The following is a 22614-nucleotide window of genomic DNA, read 5'->3' on the forward strand; positions in this document are numbered from 1 at the left end:
CGTTTTACTGAATTGCTAAATATAAGGCCTCCCCCTAAAGTAAGACCTAGCAAAGTTTGTGTTTGGAAGCATGGCCGCCAAACAGAACACCAGAGCACGCAGGATGGGTAAATATATGTACCATAGATTGTTGTACATGGAAATAATGGTAGTAACAAGAAATTATTGATAGGATTCACAGTTTGTCTGGTTATGCAGGTTTGTGATGACAACTATTGTACAGTATACAGTTCCACAATAAATGTGAATTCTTCTTCATAAAAAAATAAGACATCCCCTGAAAATTAGACCTAGTACATCTTTGGGAGCAAAAATTAATATAAGACACTGTCTTATTTTCAGGAAAACATAGTAGCATAATATAAGGAGACAGCTGGATGAGAAGAGCTGGTATGGTATAGTGGTTTCAATGTTGGACTAGGACTCTAAGGGACCAGGGTTTGAATCAATCATGAAACTCAATGTGTGATGTTGGGCAAGTAACACTTTCATAGTCCAGAAGAAGGCATGGCAAACCTGAACAAATTTTGCTGAGAAACTCAAGACAGGACTGCCTTAGGGTAAATATAAGTTGGAAACAGACAACAAGCTGGATAGTGAAACCGAACGAAGGAAATGAACAAGATAACCTTTAGTCTCCTTCAATTTATATGATTTTCTGTGAAAAGCATACCCCAAAAATATTGTGTGACTGTAGTTCAACATTCACCTACTAAGGATCTTGAAAATAATAATAACTTTATTTTTATATCCCGCCACCATCTCTCCGAAGGGACTCGGGGTGGCTTACAAGTGGGACCAAGCCCAGTGTAACAAGGTTTACAAGCTAAAAACATATTTAAAACATAATAATACATAGCAATCTGATTAAAACAATTAAAACAGCAGAATATAAAAGCAATATAAAATAAAGCAAACTTCAACAACCAAAACCAGGGATTAGGCGGGCAAGATCAGAAATTGGAGAGGGCTGGGCATAAAATAAAGGTAAAGGTTTTCCCCTGACATTAAATCTAGTCATGTCTGACTCTGGGGGTTGGTGCTCATCTCCATTTCTAAGCCAAAGAGCCAGCATTGTCCATAGGTCATATGGCCAGCATGACTGCATGGAGCGCCATTACCTTCCCGCCGGAGCGTTACCTATTGATCTACTCACAATTGCATGTTTTCAAACTGCTAGGTTGGCAGAAGCTGGAACTAACAGCAGGAGCTCACCAGGCTCCCCAAATTCGAACCACCAGCCTTTCGGTCAGCAAGTTCAGCAACTCAGCAGTTTAACCCGCTGTGCCATCGGGGGCTCAGGAGTTGGGCTGGACATGGGCTTGTGCAAAAAGCATATTAGAGAACTAGGGCTGGGGTAAAGTGCCGAGTTCAACTGTAATGGTCGGTTTGGGCTGGACATTCATAGACAAGGGCCTATGATAATATGCAGAGCCTTCTTCAACAAGCAACCAAGAGCTGGCAATACCGACTAAGGAAGTAAATGAAATATAATGTTCTGCAATGAATGTATGACACACGATTTCTGTTGATAACATCAAGGAAGTAATGGAAGATCCAATTATTTTCTACTAAATCAATATTTAATAGAAGATTTAAAAACGAGTACATAAAAACATAGCCTGTACCAAAAGCAATTGTATTTATCACAGTACTCACATAACTATATCAATCTAACGTATGCCATTATCCAACCCCAATGAAATAGCAGCCAAATTCATAGCTGGCTTTTTTACAGTCTCAGTCAATGAATCAATTGTATTATTTTGGCAAGCACTAACGCAGCTTCATAATCCATCTCTTATTTTTAAAGCTCGAACCACATGCTTCATTATCTTTTCCACTCAGTTCATCAATACAGCCTCAACTCCCATCAGTCTCATCCTATAATCCTTTGCTGGATGCTTCTCTGTATTTTCTTATAATTCTTGATGAGAAAGCATTGCACTACCTAGCTTTTCAGAGTAAACTGACTGACTTCCTCAAGACCAGCAGCTAGTCCACAAACATACTCACACACATTTTTCTGGCATGTACCTTCAAATCACAATGATGTGTACACAAAATGAAAAGTTTGAGCAAAGCATCCAGATTTTTTCCTTCTTAGAAACATAAGTGAAATTCTTCCCTTTGCCCCACAATTCCACATGCATACTATTTGATCATGTCTTATCAAGCTGCTGCATACAGGCTTTGTAGTGAAGAAAATGTATAGTCTCAACCAACTTTAATTGGAAACCAAAGTATATCTGTGGCCTACATCCAACTGCTAGTCTCATTGAATCACTGGGAAAATGTTGTGTCGAAGCCATTCAACTGATGCAGTGGGTGATCTTCTGTGGTCACATTATGGTTCAGTATAGGTTTCTTGTGGGGACATGAGAGAAGCCTCCCACAAGGATGGTAAAGCATCAAACATCCGAGCGTCCCTGGGCAACATCCTTACAGACAGCCAATTCTCTCACACCAGAAGCAATTTCTGGTTTCTCAAGTTGCTCCTGACATGAAAAAAAATCAATTCGCCAATATGTTTACAATAGGATAGTGCATTCTCTTTTTCTTACGCTAGCTTGGTTGTCTGCCATTTGCCATTCCATATATAGTTAACAGTCTTTGTGGTTAAAATCTTGATGATTTGCTTGCATGGGAGATGGATACAGTACTCCAAAGGTTACTATAATCCAAGTTATCCCCTTTCTAGGGCACTGGAATGTATATTGATTCTATTCTGCGAAGCATTGTTTTATTTTCTTATTTATTGGCAGAGTTTTATTAGAATTGGGATGAATTCCATCTCTTTTAATTGAAACAGCTTTATCAGTATGCATGCCATCCTTGGTAATTTATTTCTCATGATTATTTTGAGAGTTCTACTCCAGTTTCTAAAATTATACATTCTTCATCAAAAGATTCTGTTTTGAAGGATTCTGTTAAAGGGTCTTGCCTCTATTGTCTTTTTGTTTTGATCATACAATGGGTTCCCTAGTTGATCATTCAGCATCCCTAATCTTCATTTAAATTTCCTTTTGATTTTCAGTTCTTGAGGACAAGCCCTCCTGTTCTAATGTTTGTTATAGTCTTCTGTTTCTTTGCACGGATTTTTCTAATAGTTCTCTTTGTTCCTAGGCAGAAGTTATTGAAAGTTGCATACGGATTCTGGCACCTTTTACTTCCACTTTCCCACTTATCCTTAACTGTTTGAAGAGTCTCATCAGTCATTCAATAAGGTTTTTTCCCCATTTTTTTGGCTACAGATACTTTATTTTTTGTGCTTCTCTCACAATGCCTCTGGTTTTGGCTTACATTGATCTGGAAATAAATATTAATACCTTTTAAAAACTGCTGTCACAATTCCTCTTGGAAATTTCCAGCCATATAGTAAAATTGTTACTTAAGGTTATAAGTACAGTAGAGTCTCACTTATCCAAGCTAAACGGGCTGGCAGAAGCTTGGATAAGCGAATATCTTGGATAATAAGGAGGGATTAAGGAAAAGCCTATTAAACATCAAATTAGATTTTGATTTTACAAATTAAGCACCAAAACTTCATGTTATACAACAAATTTGACAGAAAAAGTAGTTCAATACGCAGTAATGTTATGTTGTAATTACTGTATTTACGAATTTAGCATCAAAATATCACGATATATTGAAAACATTGACTACAAAAATGGCTTGGATTATCCAGAGGCTTGGATAAGTGAGACTCTACTATAGCAACATTCACAAAACTATGTAACAGACACCACTCCCCACAACCCTAACAATCTCCTTCCAAATACATAACCCTCTAAATGTCTCAACTATACCCTTGCTAAAGCTGCATCCCTAGCAACAGGAACCCTGCGGCAGGTGGAGTAGACCCAAACCGGGAAAAGAAGGCAGAGAAGTCTGTGATGGGGCAGGACTACTACGCCGTGCTGGAACTCACCCAAAGCCCCAAGGACGCCGACATCAAGAAGGCTTATTGGAAACTAGCATTGAAGTACCCTTATAAGAATGATGCACCTTGGGCTCAGGAGAATTTCAAGCAAATTGCAGAAGTCTATGATGCCTTGAGCAACCCAGTGAAGAAAGGAGTCTATGATAAATTGGCGGAAGAAGGCCTTAAAGGAGGGATTTTTCTGGAGTTTGGGATTAACACTCCCTGGATAGAAGGCTATGTATTCCATGGAAGGCCAGAGAATGTCTTGCACGATTTCTTTGGAGGAGACAACCCTTTTGCTGAACTCTACATTGCTGAAGGGGCGGAAGTGAAGATGGCCTTTGGAGGCCTGCAAGGGCAGTGAGTGAAGAAGCAAGACCCTCCCAGTGAACGAGAACTTTCTCTCTCCCTGGAAGACCTATTCTATGGGTGTACCAAAAAAAATCAAGATTTCACGCAGGATGATGAATGAAGATGGCCACGCGTCCACCATTAAAGATAAGATCCTCACCATTGATGTCTAGCCAAGGTGGAAGCAAGGGACCAGGATCACTTTTCCAGAAGAGGGGGACCAGGGCCCCAATACCATCCCAGCAGACATAATCTTCATTGTCAAAGAGAAGATCCACCCCCAGTTCAAACAAGACAAGGACAACCTGATTTATGTGATCAAGATCACACTGGGAAAGGCTCTGATTGGGTACACCATTGAAATAAGTACGCTGGATGAGCGCCTGCTCAACATCCCCATCAATGACATTGTCCACCCCAAATATTTCAAGATTGTGCCGGGAGAAGGGATGCTTCTGTCCCAAGACCCCACCTGCAAAGGGGACCTCTTCATGTACTTTGACATCGTCTTCCCCGCAAAGCTGACCCCCGCCAAGAAGGACCTCCTGCGGGAACCCCTCCTGACATGAAGATAACATGAGCCTGTTTCATTTCACCCCCAAAGGAGAAATAAAGATCATCTATTTTTTAAAAATGTCCCAGCTGTATTCTCGGGCTCACTAATGTTGAGGTCTCTTGTGGGGATGGGTCCCACTTTTCATTTGCCAAAAGATTACACTGGTTTATATGCTGCGAACAGCCATTCATCCCAAGAAAGGAGAAACAGGACAAGATCTCTATAGTCCCTTTGTTCTGAGAATGTGGGGAAAGGGATAAAGCATCTTATTATCTTGTCTCTCTGGGAGGCAACTTCTAAGCATTACGCATAGCCTCTGCTTGTATATGGGAAGGCTGCCTCTCTTTCTCACATTTTTTATTTTTACTCAAAAGCACCCTTGTAATTTCATCACATTCCTCCCTACATGTAATTTTGGTTCAGGAGACACCTTTACTCAAAACTGGCACTGATTTTAAGTTTTACCAAAAGTCACCTTGAGCCAAAAACTATTCTTGGAGAACCCAAATCCTGAAAAATGATTTATTTATTTTATTTTATTTTTGCTTCCAGTTGAAGTTCTTACAGAGAAAAAAGTGGGGTGGCTATGGGTTAGTCCTAAAAATTGTCCCACTTTTTTCTGTAAAAAATATGACTGTCACTGGACTTCCTAGATAACCACAAAAGGTCCATGGGCCTCATTTTGTCCACATCTGAGGTAGAGCTTCATGTTTTATGATGAGGGCTGCTAAGTGTTGCTACATTTTCAAAATAGGAATAAGGAACAGCTGAAATTCATGATGTGCTGAGTTGTCAATCTAGAAACTGCAATTAACAAGTTCGTGTTTATTTAAATACCAAAAGCATTGATTTCAGTTTATCTAGCTATGTATTTCTTCATAAAATTAACATATTCATAAATTACATGACGCACATACTTTTGTCTTTATGAAGGATACACACCCTAAAATACATAATCTTTTTGGCATCTCATTCAGTCTCTGTAAAAGGAGAAGTTTTCCAGTCCTCAAATAAGGAACATCTTTGATAAGAAGGGATATTTGCCAGCTTCATGAGGCAGAAGATTTCTGGATATCCCATGAAATTTATCTTCCAACTGCTTCACCTTGGCACATTTTTGGCCACTTCTAAAATATCTGTTTCTCTCCTCTCCACCCACTTTCCCACTTATTTCAATTGCTGCAAACTGATCTCAAATTCCAAAAGTATTGTTGACTCTGTTAATGGGGAGAAACAGATTAGGGGTTGAATCTCATCTTTTCCAGTAGGTTAAGGCAAAAGCAAACCAATGCAGTCTCTTCTAGCTTGTGTGTTAATACTTTGTATCTATACTGTGGAATTAATGCAGTTTGACACCACTTTAACTACCATTGCTCAATGTTACAAAATCCTTGAATTTGTTGTTTGTTGAGGTACCAGCACTCTTTGAAAGAGAAGGCTAAAGACCTTGTAAAACTACAATTGCCATGATGGCAAGTGTTAAGCTATGGCAGTTAGTGGTGTCAAACTGCCATAGCAATGATGTTTTTTGGCTGTTGTATTTTTCATTTATGGAGTGATAGGTGGCATGTAATAAGAGTCAACTGGCAACCTGGGGACTGTTTAAATACTTTTATATATCTCAGGTGGTACTTTTAAAAATACCTAACCAGATTACAGGTCTTGTTCTGATCTATCGCATTGTTTGCTCTACAGAAGTTTTGCTCAACATAGCTGTTCAAAATTGTCCAGCGCAAGAACCATCCCTGGTAGACCTGATATCACAGTTCTGCAGTTTGTGAACTTGCCTTTGTCTATATTGACATCTGGGTTTTTTTTAGAGGCACTAGAGTGACTTTGGAAGGCATAGCCTAAAAAGTAAACTATCAGTTGTTAATGTCCTTACCTGGCTCACTTTGTGGGGAATTCATCCTGACAGATAATGTGTTAAAATATGATCCCCTTTCCTCCCCCATTGTTTATCGAATGCAAAACTTTCCTTAAAATCTTCTAAGTAAGCCAGTTCCTGTAGTTTGCATAAGCCTGAGAAGCACATTGACAGTTGTGCTTAATTATCTGTAAGTCAGGAGCTTATTCAAGTGTATTCATAAATACAAAAAACCTTACTAAAGGCACTCTAACATGCAAATATCATCCTCTCCAAATCTGCAGTGAAAAATATATCAGCAGGAAATGAAAAGTGCAGGAAAAATGTCTGAAGTTTTAATAGCTTTTACTCTGAGTTATTAGAACCACTGAGTCCGGTAGGATACCCACGTACTTTATTTAAATACACATCATCCTCCCAATTAGGAACTGTTACAGCCATTGTGAAGTCTGTGAGCACATGTTAATAGCAATCAATCTTATTTTTGCTTATAGGAATATATTCTTACCAATTTTACAAACCTTAATTGCACTATAGCACTACTTAAAAGGTTGGGAAAAGGGTGGAGGAAACAAAAGGATTGAATGTTCTTTGGTGATTTTAATTCTGGTAATTCAATATTGACAAGAGTTTTGGAGAGGAAAATGGAGGCAAATGGGAAAAGTCAACAGTCTGAGTTGAGGAAGATGCAAGAACAGTGGGTGAACTTAGATATTTTAACAGATGTTGGTTAAAACTATACAAGGGGCCAGTGGAGGATGGATAAAACAGCGGCTTTGAGGAGGGAGGAATAGGATGCAGTATTTCCTGTTGGAGTCTATCTGCCTCCATAATAATATAATTTAGAGGTTCTTGCTAAGCTCCCAGTAAATATAAGTTTGGATACCCCATGTGATAGCAACCTCAAAGAATATATATGTGTGTGTGTGTGTGTGTGTGTGTGTGTGTGAACTCTTCTTCAGCTCAGAGAAATCCCTGACCTTTATCATGCCTTTCCAGATTCCTAAAAACAATAAGTAAATAAATATTTTAAGAATGCAGTCCTGGCAATAAATCTCACTGTACACAATGGAACCTACTTCAAAGAAAGCATGTGCTGATGCTATTACAGGTGTAATGCTGTACTTGCTAGCCTGAGAATAAACTGGATCACTATTGATGTTAAAGGAATGATTTGCCAAATTTCCTTAAAAGCTTCTCAGAACTTCAGAAGTGTCTCCTAGCAACTTCACTGAAATTGTGCAAACTAGGCTGAACTAAGGATTTTGTATCCAGGAATAAACTAAAAAAATTAACAAGTCGAGAGAGGGTAATTTACAGCTCAATTCTATGATTTTTACTCAAATGCATGTTCAACAGGACTTACTCATAGGCAGTGGCAACTAGTGGCTTCCATGTCACCTGGGCAGTGAATCTGAACTTTTAAAGAAGTTATCAAAGTGCCAAATCTTATTCTCTAAATTGGCCTATCTCCTTGGATAGTTTAAAGTTTGGACTACAATTCAGTGTGAAGTGTTGCATATACCTTTATATAAATGGACATGGACATGTATAAGTCAAGGGCAGGTTTTAGGATCAAAATTCTTGATATGACCCATGGATAAGTTGAGGGACATTCCACAGAGAAAGGAAAGCACTTATGCAGCCTCTGGTGCCACTACAACCATTTCCCTGTCCAGGCATTCAAAAGGATCAGAAGCAGTGCCATGGCAGATAATAGAGGAGGTTGGTGTTTCTTTTAGGTTCTCAAGGAATGGAATAAGCTCTTGCCTTACACCAGTGGTTCTCAACCTGTGGGTGCCCAGGTGTTTTGGCTTACAACTCCCAGAAATCCCAGCTAGTTTACCAGTTGTTAGGATTTCTGGGAGTTGAAGACCAAAACATCTGGGGACCCACAGGGTGAGAACCACTGCCTTACACCATTCAGATAAGAACATAGTTCCTTTCTCAATAAGAGTTAAGGTGCAGGACTCCCAGAGACCCGTGGATATGCTGATCCAGTTCTTTTGGGTTATTTTGTGAATAAAATTTCTAGACTTACACATGAGTATACAGGATAATTGTGTCAATGGCATAAAAGCCATTGGCCGGGGCCATAACCAGAAACATTGTGTGTGTGTGTGTGTGGGGGGGGGGGGGGGGGTGAATTTTTTTTAGCGAATCATGAAGAGTAGTTCCATAATGCAAAATAATTTTGAAATCAGAATCCATCAATAAACTTCAGTGGACACTCATAGGGATTTGGTTAAGCAGTTAAAATTCATGAGTAAACTAGGGTTTTTTTTAAACCTGAAAAGTTTCGGGGGGGGGGGGGTTGAACCCCTAACATCCCCCCCCCCCGGCTACAGCCCTGACACCGGCCACTACTGATTGACTACTATCACTGATAACCCCGTATAAAGTCATAGCCAAAGAAGAAAGGCTTGCACTAGCAAATATATATATTAGCATTTCCCAGTTTCTTTTTGTTCTGAGGCCACTGTCAGGCAAGTGTTTCCCTCTTCCTCCCTGAATATTCCTGACAATACTACCAAGTTAAAGATAACCAGAGGGGCTGGCTCCATTCAATCCCATCAAGAATGATCACATCAAAAGCAGAATTCTGCCAGCGGTTCCTCTAAAGGTCAGATACATTTACACCAATGCCCAATCAAATTTGTATGCAAATTGGACCTAAGCAAGAAAGAACACTGGCACAAGAAAGATGTAGCTGCCAATGTTTATTATAATTATGAATGTAACAGATGTTTACAATTTAATTAGCATTTTAGTGATAAGGACAATTTAGCGTGCAAAACACAGACTGCTTTTAAAGGTATTAGTAAACACTGGGAACAAATATCCATTCTAAAGATTTGTAACCTGCCTTACCAGCGTAGCTATATGCACTAAATAAATATTATACAACAAAAACTACATGTCAGTCACCCCTATACTAAAGCATAAATGTTACTCATTCATCCTGTAATGTTCGGCTAGAGTAGTGGTTCTCAACTTGTGGGTCCTCAGATGTTTTGGCCTTCAACTCCCAGAAATCCTATCAGTTGGTAAACTGGCTGGGATTTCTTGAAGTTGTAGGCCAAAACACCTGGGGTCTCACAGGTTGAGAACCACTGGGCTAGAGGCAAGGTATACTTTTGTCCATTCAAGGGGGAAGGGGAGAGGACTAATTCATCTTTCAGCCTCTTTGTTGACATACAAAGTATAAGATATGGTCATAGGAAAGGGGGGTTGAAAAGATTCAATCTCAACACAACACCTTTGAATTCTGATCTTGGGTGCATCTACACTGTAGAACTACTAAAGTTTGACACCACTTTCATTGTCATAGCTCAGGGCCCTTCCACACAGCCATATAATATCAAGGCAGAAAATCCCACAATATTTGAACTGGGTTATCTAAGCCCACACTACCATATATCCCAGTTCGAAGCAGAGAATGTGGGATTTTATTCAGCTGCGTGGAAGCTGTGGAACCATGGGAGAAGAAGTTTTATAAGGTCTTTAGCCTTCTGTCAATGAATGCTGATGCCTAACAAAATTATAAATCGCATGATTTCATAGCACTGAGCCATAGCAGTAAAAGTGGTGTTGTTAGGGCAGTGTCAAACTGCATTAATTCTATAGTGTCGATGCATCTCTTATTTTCCCCAGCCCTTTCCCATTCATGCTGTTCGGGCTATTTTAACAACTATTTTTTATGGAAGAAATAAAATTTTCTTCATGTACATTCTCACTTTTAGTTGTATGCAGGCTGCATATTATCTGTTTGAAAAGGGTCTTTGTGTATGTGTTCTTTAACATCTTGTTTAGATCTTCAGGCTTCTTACACGTTTAATTACAAGCCCACATTTTCCCTCTTTGCCCACCAACCTCCCACCCTTTCCCCACTTCAGTTTTGCAATTTTACTTCGTGCAAATTGCTTGTAACAATTCAGGTTTTGTGAGAAAAAGGAGCAGGCGGCGGGGGGGGGGGGGGGGGGAGGGAAAAGAGAAGTGAGGCAGAAAGGAGAAGACTAGGGAAGAAAGATGAGCAGCACGTTATAGTTTGTCATCTTCTGTGGTGTGCTATGTTCTGTGGCACAGGTCTTTCAATGAATTTGTTTTATAAGGGCCCACAAGGATCCGTTGCTCTCATTTAAATGTTCCCACGTTCATCCCTGTGGACTGATGACCTGTGTGGATTTTTAAAACCTTAAATTTATGAGATTTGCACAGGTATGTATCTGCAGGAACAGTGGAGGTTGCAGTTTATTGACTCACATCATTCCTGAGTATAGTTTACTTCGCTGTGAGTGGCTCTTCAGGATTTCACCGGGCAGACAAGTTGTTTACACAAATCTCTTTCTGTTTTCTTATGTTCAATTCACTTAACCCATACTCGCTTCTGAAAAAAATGTGGCCACTCCCAGCATAAACTGTACTTTCTTTGTTTGTTATAAAAGCTATAATTTAAATTGTTTCAATTTCAGTTGCTTCCTAGTTTCTGTGTGTATCACAATCTCAAAAAAATTTGTACCCTGCTTCCCCTAAAATAAGACATCCCCAGAAAATAAGACCTAGTAGAGGTTTTGCTGAAATGCTAAATATAAGGCCTCCCCTGAAAGTAAGACCTAGCAAAATTTTTGTTTGGAAGCATGCCCGCCGAACCGAACACCAGAGCATGCAGGATCGGTAAATGTACGTACCGTAGAGTGTTGGACATGGAATTAATGGTAGTAACAAGAAATTCTTGATAGGATTCACAGTTTGTCTAGCTATGCTGGTTTGTGATGACAACTAATGTACAGTATATAATAAATGTTCATTTTTTTGTTCAACAATTAATGTGAATTCTTCTTCATGGAAAAATAAGACATCCCCTGAAAATAAGACCTAGAGCATCTTTGGGAGCAAAAATTAATATAAGACACTGTCTTATTTTCGGGGAAACACGGTATTGTTTCTACACCAACATGGTATAGAAACCACTTCCTCAGATACAAAATAAATCAGCTTGTCAGAAAGTTGGCACTAGATTCCTTCCTCACGCCCTTTTACATTGAAACAGACAAACTCATCTTTCCTTCTGAAATCTGGGAAAGAGAGCTTTATGGAAATGCCATAGTGATGTTTGTGGCCTTCTTATCCACCCAAGCATTTGAAATTACTGTTAACAAGTAATTGACCCCCCCCCCCCCCCCCCCTGATAATAAACACAACCAAGCAGAAATTAAACATTAATGCATTTTCTTTTTTCTTTTTATCAGTTTTGCAATGACGAAATGCTGTTCTTCCCCAACTCAAGAAATATCTGACCAGCATCATTTCCTTTTGTATATGAAATCTACCTTTGTGAAATTATACAACTGTATCAAATGAAATTAATTCTTAAAGTGTAAAACCACCTTGCTTAATATCATGCCTTGGGCCAGGAAATGGGCTAAGCCGGCTAATGTATGCATGCCTGGGGGTGTCCAAGCCCACTGATGGGATTTTCATTGTGTTTCTTTAAACTAAAACTACCTCCCATTGACAAACCTTTTCTTTATTAATGTGCTGGGAAACTTCCTGGCTTCCATTGATGAGATGGAGCCATCAGCTAATACACACTAGCGAACCCGCTGTGGGCAAGACCAGACCATTGTTTCATGAAGTAATCTCAATCACCCTTTTGTGTTTTCCAGACTGTCTCTTTGTGTTTACCTGGACTAAACATTAAGTTAATCATGGGAATATTTGCATTTAATGTCAACAAATTCCTGGATTCGCATCCCTCACAGGAGCGGACATTTAAATGGACTTGGATTCTAAACTATCCAACCACCGCTGTTTCTTTTTCCTACCATGGAGGGCAACACAGACTCTGTACTGATATCCTTTCTCACAAGAAACAATAAACTTCTGTACATTGCCATCTAATCTGGTTTGTTTCCCGATCTGCCTTTGCAGTAGTGAAGCATACTGAGCTCTGAATCCCTGACTTTTGTGGTCAGCTGAAATCGCTCAACAATACTGTAATATATGGCTTGAATGCAATAAGAAAGAAAGTACACTGTAGATGTAAACTTGTAAACTAGGATTCTAGTTTCTCCAAGATCTTTTTACTCATGCCCCCTGGATGCTAAGATTTATGTTTACAGCTCTGAGATGATTCCAGACCATCTTACCTATCATATCCATTGTACATTCATGCAAATAAACATTTAATGCAGATGAAGCAATGAAACTGTGCCACAAATAATGTCTTATTGTGCTTGGGATCACTCTTAAAGCAAGTACCCTATATACTCCTGTATAAGTTTAGAAATTTTAGTCAAAATGAACTCCAAAAATCTGGATTGACTAAGCCATAGTTCAGTGAAAGTACAGTATCTTAACTCTTATCAAAAAGGAACCGTTCCCTCCTCTGAGTAGAATGGTGAAAGGCAAGAATTTAGTTGGGATTTTATGTGCATTGTTGTTTTTATACTTATGTCACTGTGTATATATGTATGTATTGTTGTTTATATGCGGCACATGGAGTGCTTCTGTGAACCACCCTGAGTTCCTTCAGGGAGATGTGGTGGGGTATAAATATATTATTATTATTATTAGTATTAGTATTAGTTCATCCCAGGAGAACCTAAAAGAAGCACCAAATCCTTCAACTCTATCTGCCATGGCTTTTGGCCTTTTTGAATGCCTCAGTGGGAAATGGTGGCAGCACCCCTAGGTGACTGCTCCCCTGAGTTGACATTGGTGCTTTCCCTTTCGCAGAATGACCCTGAATTTATCCATAGGACATATCAACATCCCAAACAATTTCTTATGGGAAGGAAGAAAATTTACATAACACATTTTTAAATAATTAGGGTGATAGCCTTATAAGTACTTCAAACCTTCAGGAGGAAATCTCCCATACATTGTAAACACTAGTTTGGAAGGAAGCCCTAATGAACAAAGTGAGACATGGTTCAGAATAAATTTTCATACGACTGGCCATATAATTAGCAAATCCAAGTTCAGGATGTAGTGTTGCTACAAGTTTATAGATTGTGATGTAAGGCCAGCATTATAGGTATGTTAAAAGGAACAACACACACACACACACACACACACACACACACAAGATTTGCATCCCATTTTGACTAGCTTTCCCAGCATTCATTAAGTGCCACAAAAGTAAATAACACGATTTCATTCAGAATCAATCTGAATTTTCTGAAGTAAGTATTCTAGTTAAATTTGTATACTTTGTATAATTCAGTTATAGACTGATAGATATCTGCTAGATATCACATTGCCCATCCTTTTGCTTTTAAATTTTTATTCTACAATACAGAATTATAAAGAAGGGTAACGCTAATGGTTTCTTAAGTGCAGATATACATGAAGTGCCATGAAAAATAGAGAAAATGTGTTAGAATAAGGTTCATTTTTCAAATATGAACATTTATTTTTATTAATAATATCTTTTACCTTTGTAGACCTAGAGACAACTTGCCTAAAATACAATTCAATTAATTCAATGGTAACAAGATCGATGTTCATTCTGTTTCTATCAAAAAATTGTAAATATGTTTGCAATTGGATTTACCAATGGCTGCTCTAATGTAGTCACATAGTTATATTCTCTCAGTAATATGCCGGCACGGCAGCCGAATACCTAGTTTTGCACTTGATTCATTTGCTATGCAGTGGAGTAATTAAAACCAGCCTGGAGTGAACTTTGACATTATGACTGAATTCTTATTTTAAATATACACATAGGCTGGAGATAACAAATGAAGACATAGCAAGGAATATGGAATTCAGGAAGATCATAAATATTCAGTCTGATCCATCATCCAGAAAACAGTGGCAAAATCTTGGAGAAGGCAGAAACATTACGTTTGTGTAGTTTTCTTCAAGAAAAGTTGCATTATGTGAACAAAGATTTATGTATAAACACACACAGGTGGAAAATATGCTAAGGCTACTGAGAGACCTTCATTCTGTAATCACTCATGGAATCTTATGCGAGTCGTGAAAGAGTCCAAAGGATGTCATTATCCATTTGTAACATCTCACAAGTTTTCCTCTCATTTTTCCTAAATAAATCAATGAAGGATATAAAGACAAAGTTTTCTGACTGGTAGCACTCTATAACAGTGATTCTCAACCTGGGGCCCCCAGATGTTTTTGATCTTCAACTCCCAGAAATCCTAACAGTTGGTAAACTGGCTGGGATTTCTGGGAGTTGTAGGCCAAAAACATCTGGGGACCCCAGGTTGAGAACCACTGTTATATAATGAAGCATTTCAAATTCACAAAGGATATAACTCTTTCATTATGGTGTCTGCAATTACCAGTAAGGTAATAAGTAAGGGATATATCTATAGAATGCGATTTTACCATCTTAATGCTATGCCATTACTAGTTGGCTGCCACCAGCAATACAGTAGCAACAAAATGCATGACACTTTACAAAGCACATGAATTACAAAGAGAAAACTCAACTTTTTGTGAACTCAATGCCATTCAACAACTCGCTCACTGAAATCAACAAGATTTTAAAAGTGCTGTGCCATACCCTCTAACTATCCCAATCTGGCAAAGAAAGCACCAATTAATTCTCTGTCAGTGAACTTTTTCAACTGTTTCTCCTTCTCACACTTTCCTTTTATCCTTTGTTTCAGTTGCTGCAAGCAGAGTTCAAAGTGCAAAGATAGCTTGCATGCAGTTAACTCAGTAGAAGGGAAGGGATAGGAGGAGGCAGAATCCTTTTCTTCCCTGTAGGCTCATACAAAAGCAAACTGCTGCAGCGAGTCCTATCTAGTGCTTTTTCCAGTACTGTTCCATTATCCAGGTGGACGCTAGACAGAAAAGGATAGTCTATTTTATGGGGGGTTATTGAAGGAGGAAAATTTTCCCCCCGTTTTCACTGGTAATTTCCCCTCCCCATTTCATAAAACAGGGTTGTTTCCACAACAGTGACATGGATGGGGGGAATAACAGAAAAACAGAGGGAAATGGTTTTATTCCTTCAAACCCCCTCTCCCCTGTAAAATGTACTATCCTTCTCTGTCTAGCACTCCCTTTTGGCCTCTGCCCGGATAATGGAACAGTATCCCTTTTCCTTGGTTTCATCTTGACCACACTTTCCTTTTGATTGTGTCCCCATTTCCATCTGTGAAATGTTGGAAGGTAAACTATACTTGGATAGAAACAGGACTTAATATTTACCTTTACCTGAGCAAACCTATGAATCACAAGCAAACTTCTGCATAATCATCTACAGATCTGTATTACAGTTATCTTTTTTAAAAAATCAGAGATATCTTAAAGTTATAAGAATAAAGCATCCATAGCAAATGACATTCTCCACCACTGTCTTTCTTACATTACCTTTTTAATGTTCAGTTTATACCCGTTCATTCTCCTACATAGGAGCTGTCAGTTAGCAAGCAGGTGAAAGAAGGCACATGTTTTGTTATATTCTCTACAGGCTGCAGCCTTGCTATAAACTGTCATATCATTTTACCCAATTTTTTTCTCTCTTTAAATTTTTTTGCTGTATTAGCCATGGGGTGAAAATGGAAGACTTTTAAAAAGTGTTTTTTGGGGGGAAAATTCAACACACCATTCCCAGCCTCTTCAGAGATGTAAAGTATCAGATAGACTTTAATTATCTGTCACCAAACACTTGTGACCCTTGGAAAATGTATCTAAGACATCTTTTGATTTCAAGGATGTGAAATCTTCAAACAGACATTTTTCTACCAGAGGGAACGTTTTTGCTTCCCGCCCAAATACAATCAGCGCCAGTGTTCATGGCTGCTTCATTCAGTGCTGAAATGCTGAAGGCTGGCCGGAGTGCTGTAATCCACTTCGCCACCTGCAGCTTGTCTTCATGAGCTTATCCAGCCAACTGGCAATCGGCAATGGTGCTCAGCCTGGCATGAAACAGAGAGGCAGGGTTTGCCACTGCCATAGTTTATTACTCCAGAATGTCTCTGAGTCCCAGTGTCCATTTGTGCTGGGGGCCCTGGTAAATTTTGGCATATGCTATTGGCTGGTGTAATGGATCACCAAGGAGGTGAGAAGGAGAATCTATAAAGATTCATTCACAGTTGGATGTTTGGGGTTATGTGAGATTGCCCAGGTCTTTTTAAGGTCAGAACCTTAATTACATTGGAAATACTTCATTAAAAATTACCCCTTTAAACTGACTTTAAAGGCAGAATCATTTTCAAAGCTCAGGATTGACTACAGTTGGTCTTCCACATTCATGGGTTCAACTTTTGCCATTTTGATTGAAATGTTCTCTTTGGAAATCTCTAGATCCCTTGGAATAATTCTATGGATACATCTCTCAGGGATTTCCTAAGTCTTCCATTGTGTTTATCTCCAGAGAACGTTGTTTGGAAGACCCAAACAATCTAGAAAGGTGTTATCTCAGGTAAAAAATAGTATTTTTTAATTCAAGTTTTCCCACTTTTGCAGGAATCCTGTATCCCTAACCCAGCAAATGCAGAGGGCTGATTGTAATTGTAAATCACTGAACAATGAATTACTCCTACATCTTCATTCTTGATTATTATCCCAATACAGCATTCTAAATTTCATCTGCAAAATGCAAACTTGTTATTTCTACTTGTTACTGTGACAAATCTATACACAAATAAAAGTGAAGATCTATATGTGTGTATGTGGCATGGGTGTCCACTCACACAGCCACCCTCTGGCCTCCAGAAACAGGCCATAGTTCCCAGTGCTGAGGAGCAACCAAGTAACTCCCTCCTAGGATATTGCAGGTTATAGTGAGCGCCATGAACATGTATGTAGCCCAAACCCTGCCAGAGTCCTTCACAAACACAATTCTGCCCCCTCCCAATCCAAGTGAAGGCTTTCATGCAAGGACAATTTCATCCTAGATGTTCTGTTTCTCCTCCAGAATGGACATCCCAGGATTCCTTAATTTTCATGATCACACCCACTGACTCTTCCTTAAGCATCTCCTACTCTTTCCTACCACACATAGCAAAAAGAGGACTTGATCAGCAACTGAATAAGAGGCTTGGGGAGAATTCACCATGATTTACAAGAGTTGTACTTGACCGACATATCCAAAGACCACTGTTAACCCAACCAACGATGCATCTGGACCACACTTGCTATGGATGATGGGACTTGTAGTACCTTCACTGATATTGTGACCCCACTGACAATGGACTGGGACTAAACTTGGCACAGAGAAGCCCCATGACAATTGCAGGGGTTAGTTGGAATGGACCTTGATTTGGGAGTTATAGTTCACCCTTATCCAGAGAGCACTGAACCAAATTTGGCACACACATCCAGCATGGCTAACTGTGCATACAGGCCTGGTTTCGGGGTGACTGACCACAGATCTGGGAATTGTAGTTCACCCTTATCCAGCAAGCCATGAACCCAGCTGACAACAGATCTGCACCAAACGTGGCACAAAGACCTAACATGGCCATCTGTGCATACAGGCAGGGTTTGGGTGTTATTGTCCTTGGCATATGGGAGCTGTAGTTCACCCTTATCCAGAAAGCACTGAACACAGTCAACGACGGATTTGGACCAAACTTCAGTGATATTACCTAACATCCCAAAACAATCAATTCTTTCTTCTAATAACCCGGGCACCACTGGGTCCCCAAGCTAGTTCATTATATATTTGAGTTCCTACTGAGGAAGTTGTTCACACCTAAATTAGCAGAGGAACTTCAGTAAGATTTTACCAGAATGTGAGTTATTTCTTAAATGTACAGCTACCACAATATTTGTGCTCTCAGCATCTAGCTGGATGTTCATTTCTGCACCTGGACATCTGTTCCATTTCTGAAACATCATCTGTTTCACTACTACAGGCTGTAAATGACTGATCTAGAAAAAAATCTATGCTTATTTAACAATGCCAGGAATCTTCTTCAATCTACTATTTGTATCCACAATAACAAGGAAATTGAATAGGAAATTCAAGGAGATCACGGGGACACAAAAGTGCAACATATCACCAAAAATGATAGCAGTAATAATATCAGGAATGCCTCTTATCTTACGCACAATATTGTCCTGCTTTATTCCTAAACCAAACACCCTCAAGGTAGCTTACATACTTCCCCACTGCCACCTAAAGATTTCCGTCAATAAAATCAAGCCTCTTGTTATAATGCAGTCAGCCACTTCATGTGAGCATCGTACACAATGACTAATATCTGTCTATCATTATCAACAAGATTTCTGTAATTAGTCTGTAGCTGAGATGTTTAAGATGTGCCAAATTACATTCATCCTGAGAGCAATGTGCCATCTTAAAGACTAGCAGATTTATTGCGTCATAATTTTTCACAGTAAATCTACTAATACTGAAGTCAATGAGGAACTGATTGTTTATTTGAATGAATGATTGATTGATTGGACATCTTCTAGAACAGTTTCTGAGAGTGCTTTTAAATTATTTCCATTTTTTTCAGAATCAGATCAGCAGTTTACAGAAGGTACTTCCAAAACCACTCAAAAGCAAGAGGAAATAATTGTTCTTTTTTGCTTTCCCAGATTGGGAGCATCACCACTTTTCACTCATGAAGAGACCTATGTTGTTCCTTCAAGGACTGATTTTGAAGAAAGCCATCAGCAGTCCAAAAGCACATTGAACTGCATTAATTTAACAGTATAGATGCACCCTGACAGAGTTACCTGAGTGGTTCCTTTGACTTTGGCAGCCTCAGTGGATAAACATTCTTCCAGCCTGGATTTGGGGAAGTGCTTCCCTATTTTAAACCATATATCTCTCTCCAAAGGCTTTGGACTTCATCACATGGGCAAAATCTCCCATCCTATGACAGTTCGACATCACTACAGGCACGGAGTCCACTGGATCCCATCACATGATGTAGATCTATTTCCAGCAGGGCTCTGTGTCTGAATCAAGATCGAATTGTCATAACAGGCAGAACCGACAACATGGGAAGCCTCCCGTGTTGTCGGTGCTGTCTGTTATGATAGTTCGACCTCAATTCAGGCATGGAGAAGAATGGGATGAGGTAAGGGGCAATGCGGGCCACGGAATGAGAGGATCTCCATGCCAGATTTGTCACAATTCATGGCAAATCCCCCTGCTATTCCCCGCAATTGTGACCTCAATATGATGAGGTCCTTTGTTTCTGTAGCAGGCAGAGAGAGTTGCCCTTGATCAAACACTGCAATAAGTATGCATTCCAGTGTGCATTCCAAAATTGAAAAGTGTACTCCTAGAGTCATAGAGTCATAGAACCGTAGAGTTGGAAGAGACCTCATGGGCCATCCAGTCCAACCCTCTGCCAAGAAGCAGGAAAATCTCATTCAAAGCACCCCCGACAGATGGCCATCCAGCCTTTGCTTAAAAGCCTCCAAAGAAGGAGCCTCCACCACTGTCCAGGGGAGAGAGTTCCACTGCCAAACAGCCCTCACAGTGAGGAAGTTCTTCCTGATGTTCAGGTGGAATCTTTTTTCCTGTAGTTTAAAGCTATTGATCCGCATCTTAGTCTCCAGGGCAGCAAAAAACAAGCTTGCTCCCTCCTCCCTATGACTTCCCTCACATATTTGTACATGGCTATCATGTCTCCCCTCAGCCTTCTCTTCCTATTGTTATGAAGTCAAAAGGTGGTATCTGCTAAATTCTGGAAAAGCTTTATTGGCTAGTAATTCTTACTGGAGTTTATTCAGTAGAGTTCCCAGAATCTTCCAACCAGCATAGACATGTATTGGGAGATTTTGGGTACTGTAGTCCATTTAAATGATTTTCCTAAGCTCTGATTTCATATGTTTCACCCATTTCTCTGCAGTAGTTTGGAGATTGTTGTTTCAATGCATTATCCTGGACAACCCAACTTCTTACCACAAATCAAGGTATGAGTGCAAGAGTGAGCGAAGGAAAGTGAGCTCTCTAATCTCTGTGTAGTAACAGTATAAACATCTTATAGTGTCAGGCCTTTAATTTATATTTGGTCTGATGATGTCATTGGATAGGTTGCCCTCTTTCCGGAGTCAAGTTGCAAACCATCTCCTCAACTGTAATTAGATCTAAGCAGTGGTGTCAGGGAGTAGGATTTGTTCAGGCTTATCGCTTGCCTGCTGTCTCTTAGCACTAACTATCACAAAAGCACTATGGTAAAATGATAGAATTATTTATGCCAAGATATGTCGTTTCACATCTAACGCCTAAGCACTGTCATGGGCTATAATCTTATAACCAAGGTAAGCATTAAAGGATCTGTTTAGCCCACATTGCAGGATTCTTTATTGCCTTTATAACAATATAAAATGTGTCAGCAGGAAACAAGTTGGATAAAGACAAAAGAAAGGGTGCAATCAGGATAACCCTGGAATTTGTGGACTATGTTTTTTAACCTATTTCAGTAAAGGATAGGGCCAGGTTAATTCCTGATGTAACAGCATAAAATTCAGTTGAGTTATAAAAAAGTCAATTGGTGTAGAAAAGGAAAGCAACTTGAGCAGTTACTAAAGCCATCACACTCAAAAAATTTCATTCAGGATCCTTACAATGAGTTGCAAAGGATAGTATTAATTATATTAAAATAACTTAGTTTGTGATGTATAATTTGATATAATTGTAATAGGTTTCTTCAGCCTGTTCTCATTGTCATAACAGTTTTTTCATAGCTTGTTAAAATTTTCTACTGCCCTGCTTTGTTGGTATAACTTCTGAGTTTGAGAAGAACATTTTTATTGATCATAGAGTGGAAAGTCTTGGGCTGATATCTGATGGTTACCAAAAAAAGGCAATGTGAATGTATCTAAAGTTCTGATTTGGAGGGGGAAACTGGGTTACTGGTGGTACTGTATTTTGATTACTCATTTATCAAAAATTAACTATGCATAGCTTTGTCAATATGTTGTCCATGTTTTCCAGCCAATACAAAAACAGATCTCTGAAGCCTTTAATCCATGAGTATTGCTAAATGAATATGGCATATGTTTGCTTATGCAGGAACTGAAATGTAGGCTGGTGAAACTTTTCAAATTCATTTTGTATTGGCATATAAAGAGGAACATTCACTACTCCATATATTGGGCAGTTGTTGAAGTCACAGAAATAAAGCCAACAACCAGGATACCAATTCTAACCTTAAAAAGTTTGGATCAGCCTTCAATCAGAGAAAAATTAGAGATTAGAGGGGTCAGGACCATAGCCAGAAAAAACATTGGGGGGGGGATTGAAACTTTATTTAGCGAATCATGAAGAGTAGTTCCATAATGCAAAATAATTTAGAAATCAGGCTCCACTGATAAACTTCAGTGGATACTCATGGGGATTTGGTTAATCAATTAAAATTCATGAGTAAACCAGGTTTTTTTTTTAAAAAAAAAAAAACTGGGTTGAACCCCAAACCAACCCCCCTTGGCTACAGCCCTGAGAGGGATCATCTATAAAGAGGTGACAGTTTGGGTTCATCAATTAGATATGCAGAAGCTTTGGCAAAACAATGCCTGAGGGAGGGCATCAGGTGTTTTGAATATATGAGCTTTCAAAAACACAGTTTACAGCTGCCTCTCATAAAAGAGGAAAAATCCTGGTTTTCTGAATACCCCACTTACAATACCTAACAATTCTGGGGGAGCCAGAAAAAACAACTTCTATCCTTTACTCACCCCTTGTTTCAGTCATTTTTGGCTGTTCTACTGAATATGACTGAGACAACATCAGGAAACTGAAATGTTTGCATTCTTACAAGTAACCACCTAGCAATTTGACAGACAAAACCGGGGTTCACTGGATAGATCCTGCTCCTTCATATTTATGTTCAGTCCATTTACTATGAGATGTTTCATAAAGGCAACAATTATGTAGCATATCTGGCTCACCAGCTCTTTCCTTCACCTCATTCTCCATGCTTGCCCTATGTAGGCATAATAAGATAACTGTCAGAAAATGGCCAAAAG

The 22614-nt window shown here is 39.3% G+C and overlaps 1 protein-coding gene, 1 long non-coding RNA gene and 1 pseudogene across 6 annotated transcripts in view; 2 read left to right on the forward strand and 1 right to left on the reverse strand.

The window, feature by feature from the left end:
• Nucleotides 1–22614, reverse strand: part of znf385b (zinc finger protein 385B) — a 304135-nt gene that overhangs the window by 115234 nt on the left and 166287 nt on the right. The gene's annotated exons all lie outside the window — the stretch shown is intronic.
• Nucleotides 3864–4901, forward strand: LOC100558562 (dnaJ homolog subfamily B member 13-like; annotated as a pseudogene).
• Nucleotides 16985–19425, forward strand: LOC134293931 (uncharacterized). The gene is made up of 2 exons (XR_010000891.1): nucleotides 16985–17101; nucleotides 19146–19425. It is a non-coding gene; the product is annotated as an uncharacterized LOC134293931 (long non-coding RNA).

The sequence above is a fragment of the Anolis carolinensis genome, chromosome 1 (assembly GCF_035594765.1).
Source record: "Anolis carolinensis isolate JA03-04 chromosome 1, rAnoCar3.1.pri, whole genome shotgun sequence".
Lineage (NCBI taxonomy): Eukaryota > Metazoa > Chordata > Lepidosauria > Squamata > Dactyloidae > Anolis > Anolis carolinensis.